This window comes from Lampetra planeri, chromosome 16, assembly GCF_965212315.1.
Source record: "Lampetra planeri chromosome 16, kcLamPlan1.2.h2, whole genome shotgun sequence".
Classification (NCBI taxonomy): Eukaryota; Metazoa; Chordata; class Hyperoartia; order Petromyzontiformes; family Petromyzontidae; genus Lampetra; species Lampetra planeri.
Genome location: NC_136122.1, coordinates 5,240,504 through 5,258,202, shown reverse-complemented (window position 1 = coordinate 5,258,202; position 17,699 = coordinate 5,240,504). Strand labels below are relative to the sequence as shown.

The following is a 17,699-nucleotide window of genomic DNA, read 5'->3' as shown; positions in this document are numbered from 1 at the left end:
ACATGTAATGTGCTGTTAATGCTGCAAACCATTACTGTAAGTTATAGTGGTTACACAGTTACACAGTAACAGTATAAAATAATATTAGAAATCAGACCTACCAATTTGTTTTTAAATTTGTATTTTGTTGCATATAATATTACTAATGCCCTAATGTACCTGGCTATTTATGAATAATAAATGCAATTATATTTATCTGTAAGTAATGACCCATTAAGGCTGGAAACTATAATTAAGCAGTACAATGATTCAACAATTACCGTATACAGTGACAATATAGAGTATACCATTATGATGAAGAAATTAGACCACACATGAAAGTGTGTTGAATATGTTTATTCTGTTAAATATGACTCTTATTAATTTGTAAAATGAATGGGCCAAGAACAGCAATACTACAGCATGTTTGCTAAATATAATGGGCCATGCTACTGCATTTGTTTCATATCGTTTAGCTGATGGGTACATCAATAGTTAATGGTAAAGAGTTTATTTAATCCATTATGGTGGTTACGATTGTGAGCTTTTGTTATGAGAGGCAATATGTTAAATCCATGAATACTGTCTAATGTTGTATCTATTTTTATTAACCAGTCGGCACCAGTTGGGATCAGGGCCGGATCATGGTCCCGTGAGCCCCCTGGGCACAGGTCTTTTGGAGCCCCCCCCCCCGCTTTCCTATATTGATGTTTTTCTTGCCTTCCTCCTCGCAAAATCATCCACTATTTTTTTCTGCCTAAAAGGGAAAATGTCCTCTCACCCTGGCAATTTGTCACTGGCAAAGTTAGAAAAATCCGAAGTACCACGAAAACATTGGGGAACACTGACTGCAGACAAAGTGCCTGCAACATCTCAAGCAATTTAGATGGGCACTTCTCACCCTCAGAGTCAGACATGAAAGACTTGAATTGGATGAGTTCGTTGGCAAAGTTCATGTCCAGGTATGATGGATATGCAGCGGAGAGTGCATTTTCCTTTTCCACTATGACATAACTGTTAGACACCTGATCTGACATAAACAGAACTCCAAAGAGACTGGTCAAATGCTTGTACGCGTCCAAGCGATGTTCAAGGCATGCCACTAGCTTATCAATGACCACATAAAATGTTTCTATCTTGAACTTCTCCCTCCCCTCAAGTGTCACACCTGGCTCTGAGCTCTCATCTGCAAATGTTTTGCGTTTCCTCGTTCGCTGAAGATCGTGCTTATATGACTGAGAAACACCTGCCACATTTAAGGCTGGCCTTTAAAAAGCCTCAAACTTGTCTCACTGTCCCACCACAAATGCCCTCAACGAAGACAAAAGCTGTGCTGCTACAGAGATGTCAATATCACTTTTCTGTAGGTGCATGCAATTATGACGTCCCAGAAATGGGCCATGAACACCATCTCTAAGGTGTCCAAATTAGCACATAGTCCAGCTGCCTCAATTCGAGTATCTCTTTTCTCATTATCATCATTGCACATACCACCGAAGGCCTCTCTAATGTGAGTGCCTTGGTTGACTCTGCAAAAGCACTCCACCGAGTACTGGACAACGATTTTAATGTCAGTCTGACATCTGTCTTCCGAAAGACTTTCCCCCATCTGTGTTGTGGATGAAGAGCAAAATGTGTACAGTGACTGCAACATATTAAAACACTTGTCAGCCTCTGGGCTACCGCCGTCTAAGGTGTTAACACCAACTAAGTTAAGTGAATGCGCTGCGCAAGGCACATATTCTATCAGATTTTTTTTTGTTTCAGGTGGATTTTCCTGACATGTTGCTTGCATTGTCATATGACTGACCTCTACAGTTTGAGAGGTCCAACCCAAGGCCCTCCACCATCAAAGTCACACAGTCTGCTCAACTTTTACCAGTGTGGCTCTCAATTGGCTCAAAGCCCAGGAATCGCTCCACCACATTCCTGCTGCTAACAAACCGAAATATGAACGTCAATTGGTCCACATGTGACAGGTTTGGGGTGGCATTTCGAATCTCATCTGCTATTGTTTGGCGAGTTTTCTGACCCATTAGCTCAATGACTTCTTCACATATTGTCGATGACAAATAGGACACTGTGCCTCTACCTTTTCCACCAAACTTTTTAATATGTTCAGCTAAGAATGGGTGAAATTGTGATAGCAATTCTAGGATGCCAAGGAAATTACCGTTATGGGTTGACCCAAACCATTGATCATCTCCCCTAAACGCAAGTCCTCTTTCACCCAAGAACTTGATCACTGCTACAACTCTTTTCAAAATGTCCCTCCAGTATTTACGTTCCCCATCAATTTGCTGTATGAGATCTGCATCTATAGCACTGTCCTTTGTCCGCTGGTGCAAGGCAAGCATGCATGATCTGTGTTCTGCACTCTTTTCGTGTCCATTTGGAAGACGTCACCTCTTCATGATTAGTAATGAGGGGGGCTGTTTGATGTGGAGTGATGTCACCTGCTCATGATTATTAATGAGGGGGGGAGGTGCTACATGCGGAGTGACGTCAACCGTACATGATTATTAATGAGGGGGGCCGGTCGACGTGCAGAGATGTCACGCACGTTACACACAAACATTCTTGGCTCATTATAGTAGTTAATATTGGATTGAGTCTCTTATATATGCGTTAGTGTATAAAAAAATTGAGCTTTTGGCATATTTTTTAATGTTTCATAAAACCGTATTTTTTATAATTATTTTTTTAACGTCTAACCAAGCTCTCAACAAACGATGCGCCCTCGGTCTCACTAGCTAGCTTTTTAGTGCAGCTAATTTGCTTGTCAGGACAGCTAGCTGGCAAAAATGGCAGCTAGCTAACTAATTTCTGTTAACAAGCTGAATCATATGGGCAGCTAGCGAGGGAAAATGGGCAGCTAGCTAAAATAAAGGGATAGCTAGTTACGGGAAGTCAAATAACGAACGGCTTGCCATAATATGACGCCCTTCAAACTGTCCTGTTATGCAGAATAAACTGACTTGTTGGTGAATATTGTATAATGTCACAGCATATTGTAGCGTGCCAAACAAGTGCCTCAGTTGTACAGAAGCACTGTACTCTCCGAAAGGCTCTCGTTTTAAGCATGCACTGTATGTACCAAGGGGCCCAGGTGTTACGCTCGATGTATGTGTAGTGAGTTCAACTGAGTCGCAAACGTACTCTTTGGAGGCAACATATTTATTAACACCAACACACGGGGTAACTGCCCCTTAAGAGATTAATAACCTATGGTGGTGACCACCAGGATAACTACACTAATTACACCGTAACTAGCTACTACGGATTGGACCCCAGCCTGGGGACCAGTCCACGTGTTGGAGACTCTTGTAGGACGTAAAACGTAGAATTATTCAGGATGAACAACAGCGCCGGTTCCTCTGGGGGACCCGGCTTATATCCTCTGCGGCGTGGCTGGCTCCGCCCTTGGCCATGATCACCTTTGAGAATTCTCGAGCAGGATCTCGACCTGACACATATGACCACCCCTAGCCCCCACTTGGGGGCCCCTGTGTCGACTTAACTGGTCACGTGTCCTCTGGGGTTAACCAGAGTGCCATGGCCTTTAGTAACCCTATTTCCATGGCCGGCACTCCCACACCCTGTCCTGTAGGGTTGGTACTGCACGCCGAATGTGGTGTCATCCAGCGCTATCGATCAGCGCTCACCGAGCCCCTCTAGGGCCGGTACTGCATCCACATGTAAATGGTGTCCGCGATGATAATACATCGCACGCCGTGCCTCTCTAGGGCCGGCATTACACAGTGATATCCTGCAATATCACTACATATGCACCGAGGGGCCTGGGGGCCCTAGTGGTCTCACACTTTATGCACCCAGGGCCCCTTGGCCCTAGTGGTCAGCTCATGCTTTAAGCACCGAGGGGCCTCACATTGTAAGCGCTGCGGGGCCCGGGGTCCCTAGTGGTCAGCTCATGCTTTAAGCACGGAGGGGGCCAGGGACCATCACACTGTAGGTGCCGAGGGGCCCAGGGGCCCTCGTGGTCAGATCACGCTTCAAGCCCCAGGGGCCTAGGGGCCCTAGTGGTCAGCTCACGTTCTAAACACCAAGGGGTCTGGGGAGCCCTCACATTGTAAGCACTGAGGGGGTCTGGGGGGCCCTAGTGGTGAGCTCACATTTTAAACACCAAGGGGCCCAGGCACTCTCATATTGTAAGTGATGTCGGGACTGGGGGGCCCTAGTGGTTAGTTCACGCTGTAAGCACCCAGGGGCCTCGTGGTCAGCTTGCGCTGTACGCACTGAGGGCCCTGGCATTTAACTTCCTTCGGAAGACGTGGGCCACGCACTGCGTGCGGTCTAAGGCTTGGAGGCCCCCTGGCAGTCCGAGGCCCCGGGGCACTGGACCCATTGGCCCGGTCCATAGTCCAGCCTTGGTTGGGATCCATAAAGATGCATGCATCTGCACCACGTAGATGTAAGTGAGCTAGTGTGACGCTTTTTGTGTACAGGGACTCCTCTACTTGCGAACATTCGACTTACGAACTTTCATAGATACGAACAAACATGTCCATCTGTCCACTTGCCTGTTCGGACCGAGAGTCATAAGTTCAACCGCCATGCAATACATGGCGGTGGTAGCATTTACATCTGCAGAACATGAAGAACTGGTGACATCTACAGGCGATTATACAACTTTACCCGTATTTAGTGTACATACCGTGCAACACGTTTGGAATCGACAGGAGTAAAGTTGGACTTACGAACAAATCGACTTACAAACAGACCTCTGGAACCTAACTCGTCCATAAGTCGAGGAGACCATGTAGAGGCTTCGCTTTGGATTTTGATAATAAAGTGCAACCTGCCTTGGAAGAAGTCTCCACGTCCATTGTCGTGTGAATGCCCAACTTTTGGCCCCACCCGGCAAACTATCTTTTAAAACAATTCCGTGTGCAAGCAATCGCACTGGACGTTAAGCTCTGCAGTTCAGTAGCGCTACAGACATAGACCATCACTTCACCCGTTTGTGTTTTACGAGGATCGACTAGTTCTTGACAGCTATCGTGTCCACCGTTTGACCACCGAATCTTGTCCGCGTGAGAAGTGCCTGCAACTGACGCTTCACAATCGAAAATCGCATCTGTCACTGCCCCCCTTTCTTCGGTATGGATGGAAAAAGTCGGACTTTACCCCTCTTTTCAGATGTCTCTAAAAAGAAGATGTTACGGAGTGTTGGGTCATGTGCACACCACTGCGATGCAGTGGCAATTAAATTCTGTATTACCTTTTGGATTCATATCCTCCCGAGTGTTGGGGCTGTGAAAATATTCTGTCGCACTGGTATAGTGTGCGTCTCCCAATGTGCAGGCCTTGACATTTCTTTCCGTATGCCTGCGTGCATGCAAATGTATTTCGCAGTGTTACACGAGTAACCTCCGACTATGCTCAAAAAGGGGTCGTCTTCGATTTGCAGACGAGGGCCTCCCCGTGGCATTAAATAAATAGGGGAGGTTTTCCTGTACAGAGTAATGGTTTATACAGTGTAATGTTTTTATTTTATTTTTTTATTAGGAAGCCACTGGAGGCATGCACTTTTAAATCTAAATTGAAAACGAATTTCTTTAGAACTAATTTTTGTGCTGAGTTTGTTGTCCTTTCCCCGCACCTCCGATTAGTACGGTTAGCTACGTGCGGTGAAAAATAAGTTCAACGGACATACACACTGCATTGTCGTTTGTAGATGCACAAGCAATGCCAATCTTGGGTTTTGACGCGTATCATTATATACGAGGCTTCATTTCAGCTGGTTCTGTCTGGATCGAAAGACCAGATAATATTTTGTCACCAAGTACACCATATTAATTATACATCTCGCTATGGCTGCGACTACTAGTCGCGTGCCTACTCCAGTCTACCAACAGTCCCAGAAACGAATTAGAAATCAATCTCTGATTATAGAGGAAATGTGGCACAGATTGCCACGAAAGGAGCACAGTACATTGTGGCCACAACCTGTTTCATCGTATATCTAATATCTTATTATTTCAGATCTGTCTTGCTATTTAGACCAACGGAACAATGAAGACGTTACAACTCATTCAATCTGCTTCTAAATCCGCAGCCCTTGATTGATCCTCAAACTCCCGTCTCACTCTTCACTTCAGAATACACTGCTTCCTTATGCACTCCCTTTTCCGTTAATTTCTGACTGATCGGAGGGCATCCCGTGCTCCTCTTGCTCTCTCAATGCCGAGCCACAGATTATATTTCCTTCTATTTGGCTGCTACTCTGTTATCTAAAAAGTCAAAGTGATTTCCGGCTCAAATGAGCAACGAGGGACGGTGCTTGTCTCCGATTTACAGCCCTGAGCCAGTGGTGCACATTTACATTTTCTACGGCAGGGATGAGTCTATCCATAGAACGACCACTGCTGATATCCCCACCACAAAATGGTATCTATCAGAGGTGGGACAAAGTCATTGTTATGCAAGTCCAAGTCGAGTCGCAAGTCATCAAATTCATGACTCGAGTCTGACTCGAGTCCAAGTCACATGACTCGAGTCCACATCTCATAGGTGGGACAAAGTCATTGTTATGCAAGTCCAAGTCGAGTCGCAAGTCATCAAATTCATGACTCGAGTCTGACTCGAGTCCAAGTCACATGACTCGAGTCCACACCTCTGGTATCTATTGTATCGATCCCAGACGGATGGATGGGCTGAGTCAACCCCCGGCTAGGGTTTGAACTCGCAACCATGCAGGTGCGCGCCGTTCACTCTACTGCTGAGCCACCTGGCCTGTGAAGCAGAAGATTAGTGCAAATGTGATTTGTAACTGTGATCATTACCCCTGCGTCGATAGTTCAGTGTTAACGTGACATTATATTGAGGGACTACTGCTGTGTGGTGTTATCTTGGTGTGGTCTGGGACTGTTTTGTTATTTTTGCTGCCTTGCCCAATCTTGATACATCGGACATATGCAATGAATGTGTATATTATTGATTTATATTTAGTGACTTGCTTACCATGTTTTCTATTTTGCACTCCGATCGTTTTTTATTGTTTGTTGTTGTAACTCGTTGACTCACCCATACCGGACCTCTGTGAAAAGAGCTTCATAGCTCATCGGATTCCTCCTGCAGTCCAAATATTCGGATGATTCTGATTACCTGGATGCTGTTTAAGTCTGCTTGGGCGGACCATGCAATCGTCGTGTCTAGTCGACTCCGAGCTGCAGGGGGAGTAAAGCACATGGAGGAAGGAGTGCAGAAAGTAGATGCTGTTATCTTGGGCGTCACGGTGGTGAGATGGTAACAACCTCGCCTGGTATACAGGAGGTCGTGGGGTTGATCCCGACCCTGACGCCTGCTGTGTATTTGGAGTTTGCGTGTCTCTCTCCCCGTGGTCGCGTGAATTTTTCTCAGGGTGCTCCAGTTTTTCTCTCCACATTTAGAAACATGCGTTCAGAGTATTTGGCTGCTGTAACATTCCACGTGACGATAAGCTACTTTTGTTGAGCTATCATTTGTAAACAGGTCGCTTCTGAAAAAGAGATATACAGCTCAGTGAGCCTTACCTGGTAAAATAAAATATATATATAGTTTAGTTTTGAAATTATTTGTTAGGATTATTGCCTCATGCATCACTTTTCTCGAGGTACTCAAGTTTCATTGCATATACAAAATGTTACAAATGTTAAGGATGAGTGAATGTAATTGTTAAGGTTGTGCACTGAGCATGATTCACTCATCCTCCGGTCTTCGAAGCCCACCGTGGTATGCCTTTTCATGTTTTCCAGTTTTCTTTCAATATTAATCGACGAAGTCATTTACACACTGCACGAGCCTGATAATTGATAAACATTCTACATGACGTCGAGGAAGCTGATTCGAGTTAAGATTTGAGATCCTTACTCATCCTCGTTGGTTCTTTCGGTAAAGTCACGTAGGTATAAAATAAAATAAATCACTGTTTTAAACAGTCTGCCTCAGCAGCAGACCATGCTTTCCCACCTGATGACGGACTCTCGTGTTTCGCCTGAAACGTCGTGACTTATTTTATTTTATACCTACGTGACTTTACCGAAAGAACCAAAGAGTACGGATTCCTGCAGTCACGAAAGCTTCAAATCAACATTTGAGATCCTGTGTGGTATGAGCGATATGTTTACCAATCATCAGGCATGTGCAGCATATAAAAGTTTTACATTTGAAATGAGATTTATGAATGTGAAAATGTGTACCGTGGTGGATGGCATTGACTGGAGTCTAGAAGGCTTTGACATTAATGTAATTAACAGTTTATTTCGTATACTCTACTCAGTTTATTTAAACCTGATCTCACCTCTCCTGGTTTTTGCTATCAATGTTATTAATTTACAGACAGCACTCCATTTGGGTGTATGTGTACATTTCTGTTAATTCCTAAACTTACTGCCATTGCATGCACCTTGTCCCGAATGTAGAGTGTAGCCATGTGTAACAGACGAGGGATTTTTCCATGTGCGAACTCAGTCCATTAATCGGCTCCACATAAACCAAAAACTAAACTTTTTTTTAATTTTACCAGGTAAGGCCCACTGAGCTCTATAGCTCTTTATTCAGAAGCGACCTGGCCACAAATGATCGCTCAATAAAGTGGCTTATCACGTGGAATGCTATAGCAGCCAAATACTCTAAACGCATGTTTCTAAATGTGGAGAGAAAACTCGGAGTACCCGGAGAAAAATCCACGCGACCAAGGGGAGAGTGAACATGCAAACTCCAAATATACAGGCGTCAGGGGTCTGGATCGGAATCGGGATCGGGATCGAACCCACGTCCTTCTGTATACCAGGCGAGCGAGTTAACATCTCGCCACCGTGGCGCCTAATATAAACACAGCTGGAATGCGCTGACTTGGCTCTTTAAGGCAGGTGTCTCCAGGATACAGAGGGACCTTTTGGATTTTAAAAGCAACCAGCCTAATACATTATAAAATCTTTGTAAGCCGTGGCTTGCCTATGACCAAATCACCCGGAATGCACTCGAATTCATGAGACCTCGGAAGCTAAGCAGGCTTTTAAGCGACCGCTATTAGTAAGACAGACGAGTGTCGCAGGCTGCTCTGAGGCTACGTGGTGAGCAACAGAGGGCATTGCAGCAAAGTTCGTTGTTACTGTGACTGTGATCGACTGTGTAAAACTCTCCGTCTTCAGCAAGCAGCAATAATTAGCGTGGTGAAATACGGTCAAATCAAACCCACCAGTTGCATGGTGAGGATAGGGCCCTCATCCAGCAGTGGATGTACAAAGGTGCTGCACACGTACACGCGTTGGCTTTGCGCCCCGTGTCGTGTAAGTGTTATGTCAGCATTTCGGACTTTAATGCAGTGCTATAATTCAGAGGTGCAAAGTGCTCTAAAGAAAGTAAACACAGCCCCTTTCTTGAATACGTCCTTTCCACGACCTCGTTTCGGAGTAGATCTCAGATCAAACTGGTAAAACCTGAAACTGGACTAGAGTTGGGAAGTCAGATTCGTATCGGTCACGAGCTCTTATCAGTTGCCTGGCAAGCATTTTGTTAGTGGAAAGCTTGACTTCGTTGGAAATAACACATGTAGATGAATAAACAGGGCGGTCTTATCCTTCCCTCCACTTGTTATTTACCAATTAAAACCTGACTGAGTCTCATGACTTATTTTTAGGAGGATCCTGCCAAGTTTCCACAGTCTGGGGCGGCAATTGCTATGTTATCATCCCAATGAGTCTATTTTTGCGTATTGATTTTTATTTGGCAAATTTGGACCATGACGCCACCACACAATGGCCCAACGTGATCTCACGATCAAAGGAAATGAGTAAAATCTTAGGTGTGCAAAACTGATTGCATATAATGATGATCATGTTCTTAAAATATATAATTTAATAATGATAATAATACAATACGTTAAGTCATTTGTCGATACGCTACTGGATGGAGGCCTACCCAAGCCGTGTCGAACATAGTAGTTATTGACCATACTTCACCATCTTTGGCTAGTAGGTGTTATTGTGGCTGGTAATCCGATGTTAAATCATCGGGTTCATCGTACAGTTTGCTAACCGCTGCGCCACCGCTCCACTCCATTCTTTGAAATATGACGTTGGATGATGCATAGGCTTCATATAGAGTTTGGTCCGAAATATTATCGTCTGCCTTACATGCGTGTGTGTGTGAAGCAGTTTGGCAGTGGTTTGTGAACTGCTCCACAATCCTAGCAAACTGAATTCGATTAATGACCAAGCACGTCAGCAGCAACACGCGGTGTCCAACGCTGTCACTGGCTTCCCCCTGGGTCAATTAACTCAAATTAGTAGTTAGTGTGTTCTGTGAACATCAGCATGGGAGATACAACGGCGGCAGTGTATGGTGCAACGAACACCGGATACTTTTGTGTCGTGCTAGTCTTAATAGTTCCCTGCTGACTGCACTATCCCCTATAGTCTATAAGGCTAAATGGAGGACTTTTGCTTGCACTGTTTGCCAACATTGACATATTGATTAACGGTCAAACTGCTTGCGTCCTGTTTGGATTCCAATGTTTGTGTACAGGTACTAAAATCACATATCCATGCGTTTAAAGAGGGAACGAATACCCATGAGAATTTAATACAACAAATATAGTGGATGCATACATTGAATGTAAACATAACAATACATACGATCCTATGCTATTCCCTATTAATTCCCGCATCATGTGGTTTCAATTCATCTCAACATCGTATGGATTTTGTTTTCTTTCAAAAAAGGAAATGAGAATCGCGTAGATCATTCTGTCACATGGATCACTCACGCCTCGATCAAATTCTCACTGTGGGGGCTCTACATCAATGACATTTGAATAGGATCTCCCAGAGGATGCAGAATTGTCCAATTGCTATGACATAGGCTTAACATGTAGCCTTCGGAGCAAATATGATTTATAATCAGTGCCGGATTATCCTCGTAGCAAAAGTAGCATATGCTACGGGCCCCGCACTTTCAAGAGCCCCGCGCTAAATGCTTTCAAGCTATCAAGTAATTCTGCACTTGCTATCTATATATATAAAATCGCAAATCTGTCTGTCTGTGTGTGTGTCTGTGTGTCACCGGACCATACGCAGTTTCATTGGACGGCGGTTGCCCCTGGCAACGGGTAGCGACGCATTCGCTGCCGGGTGGACGCCATTTTTAATTCCCGTTAAAAATATGCGCACGCATTTGTGGTATAAACTCGATATACCCAGCGTTACCCGGGGGGGAAATACATTTAAAATCTTATGAAAACTTTCAAACATTACATACCAATGAAAAAACAACTGTGTAATTACTTTTAAACCCGACGCGCCAAGAATCGATTCTCTGAATCGCGCAAAGGAATCAAAGGTTGTAGATTCCTTTAGATTCGGACGATCCCCGTTTACTATAAGTTGCTTAAAGTCGATATAAACTGCTACGAACGGGAAATATCCGGCGTTGACCGGGGCAAAAATGTAATTAAAAACTCCTTAAAAAAAAAATAACAATGAAAATGAAACTCTATCATTCAAAATGTAAACCCCCAACATGCCAGGAATCGATTCTTTGAATCGCACAAAGGACTAATCGAAGGTTGTAAATTACTTTAGGATCTTAATATAAGTTGCTTATAGAGTTGATATAAACTGCTACGAATGGGAAATATCCGGCGTTGACTGGGGCAAAAATATAATGGTGAGGGCGGTTGTGAGTGGCGATTGTGAGTGGTGATTAGTGAGTGGTGAGGGGAGGTTGAGTGGTGAGGGTGAGTGGTGAGGGTGAGTGTTGAGGGTGAGTGGTGAGTGGTGAGTGTTGAGGGTGAGTGGTGAGTGGTGATTGGTGAGGGTGTGATTGGTGAGGATGAGTGGTGAGGGAGAGTGGTGAGGGAGAGTGGTGAGGGTGAATGGTGAGGGTGAGTGGTGAGTGGTGATGGTGTGTATATATGTAAGGTTATTAAGAAATATATTTTTCACCCGGGCAACGCTGGGTACTTATGCTAGTATTACTATAGTACTATACCGCCTTCAACTTTTATGAACGACTGGGTGTTTAAGGTTAGCGATTTGTCGTATTATCTGGCTGGATAGCAAATGAAAAAAATACAATTACTTTACTATGCAAGTAAAAAAATTTGTGTTTTAATATTTGTGTTTTATTTTTCGGACCCCTTTATAACATATGCTACAGGCCCCGGACTAGCTTAATCCAGCACTGTTTATAATACATTTTTGGGTTAGGTCAACTTAACGATCTCACCAAATTATGTGTCGTGAAACCCTCCACCAATCTGACACAGCCAAACAAATAACACTGTCATGTGTACAAGTGTTTCGCTGGTAATTACCAGCGAAACGTCGTACTCAAATTTTTTTAATGTTGTGGATTCACTCTTCAACACACTGGTGGGCTAAAGTAGTAAACTATTTGTCTTTTGTCAACGTGACACTTTTTACTGATTGGCCGTGTCGGGTGGTGGAGGGTTACGACACATTTATTAATAACGAGATCTAACCCAAAAACGTTATTACGAATAATATTGGTCGCGAAAGCCTACGTGTTAAACTGTTTTAACGTGCCGATCTTTTTTTGGCTCGCAGGCAAGTCGATGGGAATTTCTCACAATTGCTCAATTTTGTTGTTAGAATTTCTCTACTTCCCAGTGAGCTGAAACAATAACATGTGACGCGTTAAAACGGTTGCACACGTGACAATTAAATTTGTTTGGTTGTGTCAGGTTTTACGTTTTGAACATACCACAGATTTGTTCAGATCATTCCGTGGTCTAAACCAAATACACTTTTTAGCATTTAAAATCAGATGCTCAGCATAGACAGTCGGACTACAATCTGGTGAGATAAACATGGATTTCCACTTCACCATTCAAATTGCATGAGAGTGACAGCTTAGGTAAAGGTGCAGCACTACAATTACTTGTTTATGTCCCTGCTGCCAACAAAAGCCATCCACTAGAGGTAGCTCTACTCTTTCATACTGTGCAGACGTCTTGGATGAGGTGAAAGCACCCACAGTTTACCCCACCACACACCTTATCGATAAACTTCAGTGTGGCACAGTGGTTTGCACACTGCACGATGAACCCGGGAAACTTATACCACAGATTACATCATTTGCGAGCCATTATCTGATACAGTTTTGGCGCTGCAATCCACGAACCCCACAGTGACCTGCGTTGGGAAGTATGGTTAAACAACCCCCAAAAATAAACATTTTGTGTGGAAAGCCTTCATAATTCAGCAGTGAGGTTGACCCCAGGGCAGTAAAAGTATATGACGGATTCAAGACCCATCAATTGTTGCGAAATCCAATGAGCCCCCCACCCTCCTCCCCCTTCGCTATCCATCGCTGATCAAGTGAAATCTCACATCTACTTCAGCACACCATGCAAGAGGGGCGTGGGGGGGGGCAATCGTGGGAGTGGCGTTCAGCAAGCAACCCGGGCAGCGGGCGGGGGGGGGGAGAGGTGGGCGGTGACTTTTGGGCAGTGTGGGTGGCTGAATCGGTGGGTGGATGATCTGTAAGAGAGGGTTGGGCCAGGGCGTGGAAGGGGGGGGGCGTGGAAGGGGGGCGTGCGGGCGGGGGGGGAGAGGGGGGGGGGCTTTTCGGAGTCGGCATTCCACGCTGGGGTTGCCACGGTGACGACGACCCAAGCTCTTGGGGTCCCTCTGTCCAATCGTGTTGGAGCGGCAAAGCGCGATCCACTCCAGCCCGAAAGGGAAGAAAACGGCGGTGAATAGCGCTTCGCGGACAGACAGACATCGCAGCCGCCGCTCATCTCGTGAGTCTTCTCCCCGGCGTTTGTGGCTACGGTGGGAGCTGAGCTCCGCTGGTTGGCACTGCCAACTCTTTCTCTCCCGACCAGCGGCGCGCAAACAAATTTCACTCCGGCGGATTGCGGAGCCTCGGATAAAAAACCCTCCTTCGTTCCTTCCTCCTCCTCCGCAACAAAAAAAATTGCCGATTCGTCCGATCGGAGCAGCCACCAAGCTCACCGGCAGCGCAGTGAAAGGTGAGTTTAAAAACAACGTGATTTGCCCCCCTCCCTCCCACCCTAGCAACCTCCCTGCCTTGCGGAGTTTCCAGAGAAGCACGGGTGTTTGTCTGTGATATGCCCCGAGTGGTTCTATGAGCCGAGCGCTGAGCATGATGATGATGAGAATGCAGCGCGGTGTGGTTGGGAAGCTGCGCGCGTCCGTGCGCGTTTGGAGCGCCGAGCGCGGTTTGCGGACTTAAAAGTCGCGGTGTAAAATGTGGCGTCTGTATGGTACACGCCTTGCACTGAATGGGGCATTGCTGGTGTTTTGACATACGCAAGTGTATATAACAGCATTATTATTATTACTTGCATATCAAGTTCAACATGTCGGGAATTTTCCTGGACTGTAGCATTTAGCTGAAATGCAAAGGATCTGGAATGAAAGGTGGTCAAAAGCTTAACGAATTCTTGAAATCATATTGGCTCGAAGTTTATCGTGGCAATCTGTGGTTGTTTAAAAAAGGGACACATGTTTTTTTCTAGAAGCTGCCCTACTGTGTTACAACCAGTTGCTGCAGTATTCACCGTCGTTAAGGAACGATCACTTCCAATGGCGCCCTCTGGAATGCGTCGCAGCTAAATTCATTTGCGTTTCGACAACGCGCAAGACGCGCACAACCCACGCAATCTGGAATAAGAAACTTAATTTTGTTAAAAGGGCCCAAGAATTCATCACTCGCGGTCCTGTTGGTCTTCGGTGAAAGCTAAAATGCAGCCACGCTGACGGCAAAACTGAGTTGCTAACCTTAAACTGTTGTTTATTTGGCTGATGGTCTGTTTCAGTGCGCTCGTCTGAAGGGGTCATTACCTGCCAATATGAGTGGCAGGGAATAATGCCTTCGTTCAAGTGGACCCACTCCTAGGCATGCCAGAGCAGTCTTTGTGGTACCACCTCCTGGTAGCATACTGTTCATTTTGTTGCGATTTTGTGCACAGAACGACTCAAAAGCTGTTCGTCAGTGATGTGGTGTCGCGTGGACGTTTCGAATTTGCTTAACGTGTTTTATTTTTATTTTCAATCATTGTTAGAATTTCTTTAAAAGTTACTCTGACACAACATTAAATGCCGTCTAACAGTTTGCAAAATCCATAATACAGTTTTTTTTTGGGTTAGATCGCGTGAATATAAATGTGTCGTTAAACCCGCCACCACCCGACGCAGCCAATTAGTAAGGTTTGTTACGTAAACAAAACATGGCAATGCGTTACTAGTACAGTACACCGGTATGTTGCAGAATAAAGCAAAAACATTTACAATCGGGCAACAGCCTGATGAGGCTAGTTGTAATTACTGGCGAAAAGTCGTACTCAGATTGTAAATGTTGTGACTTTGCTCTCCAACACACCGGTTAGTGCTGTACTAGTAACGAATTGGCACGTTCTGTTTACGTGGCAAACCCCTTACTAATTGGCTGTGTCGGGTGGTGGCGGGTTTAACGACACATTTATATATTTATGCGATCTAACCCACAAAAACACCAGTATTATGGATGATATTGGTCGCGAAAGCCGACGTGTTAAACCAGTTTGCAGAATGCTTGGAAGAACTCAACTGACCTCAAGCCTTTAAATTTAGAGGCTGATCCATTTATAGACACCCCACTAAATAATAGGGGATAGGGGTGAGTTCCGATATAAACATTTGGGGTTATGGATTTTTAAGGAATATTTATTTAGATTTTTGATTTTCAGATTATTTCCACGATGCATGAATGTAAAATATATTGGTGCTTGCACTAGCGACGTCACCCGATGCCACGTCCCACCACTATTGCCAGGAAAAGCACATCCATTCCATCATACTCGTGAGATCACTTCCAGTTTTCGGATCGGACTAAAACAAACAAAAACATCATCGGATTGTACAAATGTTCTCACGTAGTATGTCGGAATTTTAGATATATTTGCTGAATCATAAAATTTGGAGCACATCTATTCATAGGGAGACGGAGAAAACAGTTTTGTTTTGAAGCATCTCCATAATCTCCCACCAATCTCAAATCACTTTGAATTTTTTCTAAAAACTCTCCCCCCGAGGACATTCAAACATCGCTTTCCCAATATGGAAGTGATGGTTTTCAATATTGGACCCAGTAAGAGGTTCATTAGGAATCGGTGGGGGTGTTTATAAATGAATCGCCCAGCATTGTTCCACCATTGATGTGGATTTGCATGGCTTTAAACAGAGGGCTCTGTAGGACTTTTCGCGTGAGTGCCACCCACTGGTGAACAGTGGGTCACTCATGTTTGCTGTCGGATGTTTTAGTCGGCAGCTAGCACCTGCACAGAATTAATTCGACAAATCACAATTAGCATTGGCTGTGTGAGAAATGCGTGCTAATGGACTAGGTGACATCCTCACTTAATTTTCTTTTACAGCAGAAGACGATCACAGCACGAATGTAGAGAACATACATATATGCCCTGGTCTGTTTGCTCAGAATCCCCAACCTTTATTGTTGCGTGTGAAAAAAATGTGATGCATATGCATTGCTGCCACTCGCTGATAAATATACTTCAAATGAGAAGAAAATTTTAAATGCAATTGTTGTCTAGTAGCATCCTTTACAGATTGCATTGGCAATTTCAGTGATTTTTTTCTCGTGTGCATGGCGTGATAGGGTTTTGCATTATGTATTTATCCAACCGCTGAATTTATTTCAGTTTCTTTATGCACCGGGGTGCCTTGAATTGAATTATGAGCAATGTCTGCCGTGTTTAGCTGCACAAATTTATGCAGTCATAGTTTCCAAATGTATTTTACGTACGCTATATTAATTAGCAGCCCTTTATCAATACGCCACTGGATGAAAGCCGAATGGCGTGTAGGTTAAGGTAGAGAGAGCCCTGTAATTTCTTACCAGCAGTGGCATGAGCAAAAGGGCTTCCACGGATTAGCACGGTTGGCTACATGCAGTGCTAAAGAAGTTCAACATACATAAACCAGAGGGTACTCTAGAGAGCCCTTGTGGAGGGTGTTTTGGCCTACTTTCCCATGCTGATGTATGTATGTTGAACTTCTTTCGCACCGTATGTAGCCAACCTTGCTAATCAGAGGTGCGGTGGAAAGGACAATAAACTAAACACAGTGTGCTGACCATTATATCATGGCAGCATTGTCGTATATACTTTGGTATAATGTTTATATTTTAATTCCCTAGGCGGATTTACTTTATTCATGAATCAAATCAAAGTGTCTTCTTGCTCAAACCGCATTTGGGGTAGATCGCGGTATAAATTCCGCATTTACTCTGGCGAAGGCCGATCTCTCCAAAGGACAGCCACTGCCTGGGTTTCAATTCCTAATACACGTGTTCTTTATATGCGTTGTTACCTTGGTGCAATGTGGACGTTTTCAGTCGATGGGTGTACAACATCGCCATCGTAGTCCGCAGAACGTGCGGTTCTGTGAATCGTACTCGGTCAGGTGACTTGAGTCCACAAGCGTCGTCATCGATGATGCTGGTGGACTCAGTGTCCACATGTCAACGTGCTGTACAGTCCTCCTGCAATGTCCGGCCAGTGTTACGGCATCTGTCGATCATACGAGTCCCTTGGACGGCAGACTGGGCTATTTATGAATGTGATTTTGCCACAGTCAAAATGCAATGATATGGCGCCTTACTTGTCAGCGGCACTATACGTATTCATACTTTTAAAATCTAAGGGCCTTTGCTTCAGTCTGGCACGT

At 44.6% G+C, this 17,699-nt stretch overlaps 1 protein-coding gene across 2 annotated transcripts in view; it reads left to right on the top strand.

The window, feature by feature from the left end:
- Positions 1–13,582: 13,582 nt before the first annotated feature.
- The window catches only part of LOC144722949 (SH3 and multiple ankyrin repeat domains protein 2-like), a 679,767-nt gene continuing 675,650 nt past the window's right edge, over positions 13,583–17,699 (top strand). For both annotated transcript variants that reach the window (XM_078601389.1, XM_078601386.1), the window contains exon 1: positions 13,583–13,981. The gene's annotated coding sequence lies outside the window, so the exon portion shown is untranslated. The remainder of the gene's footprint in view (positions 13,982–17,699) is intronic.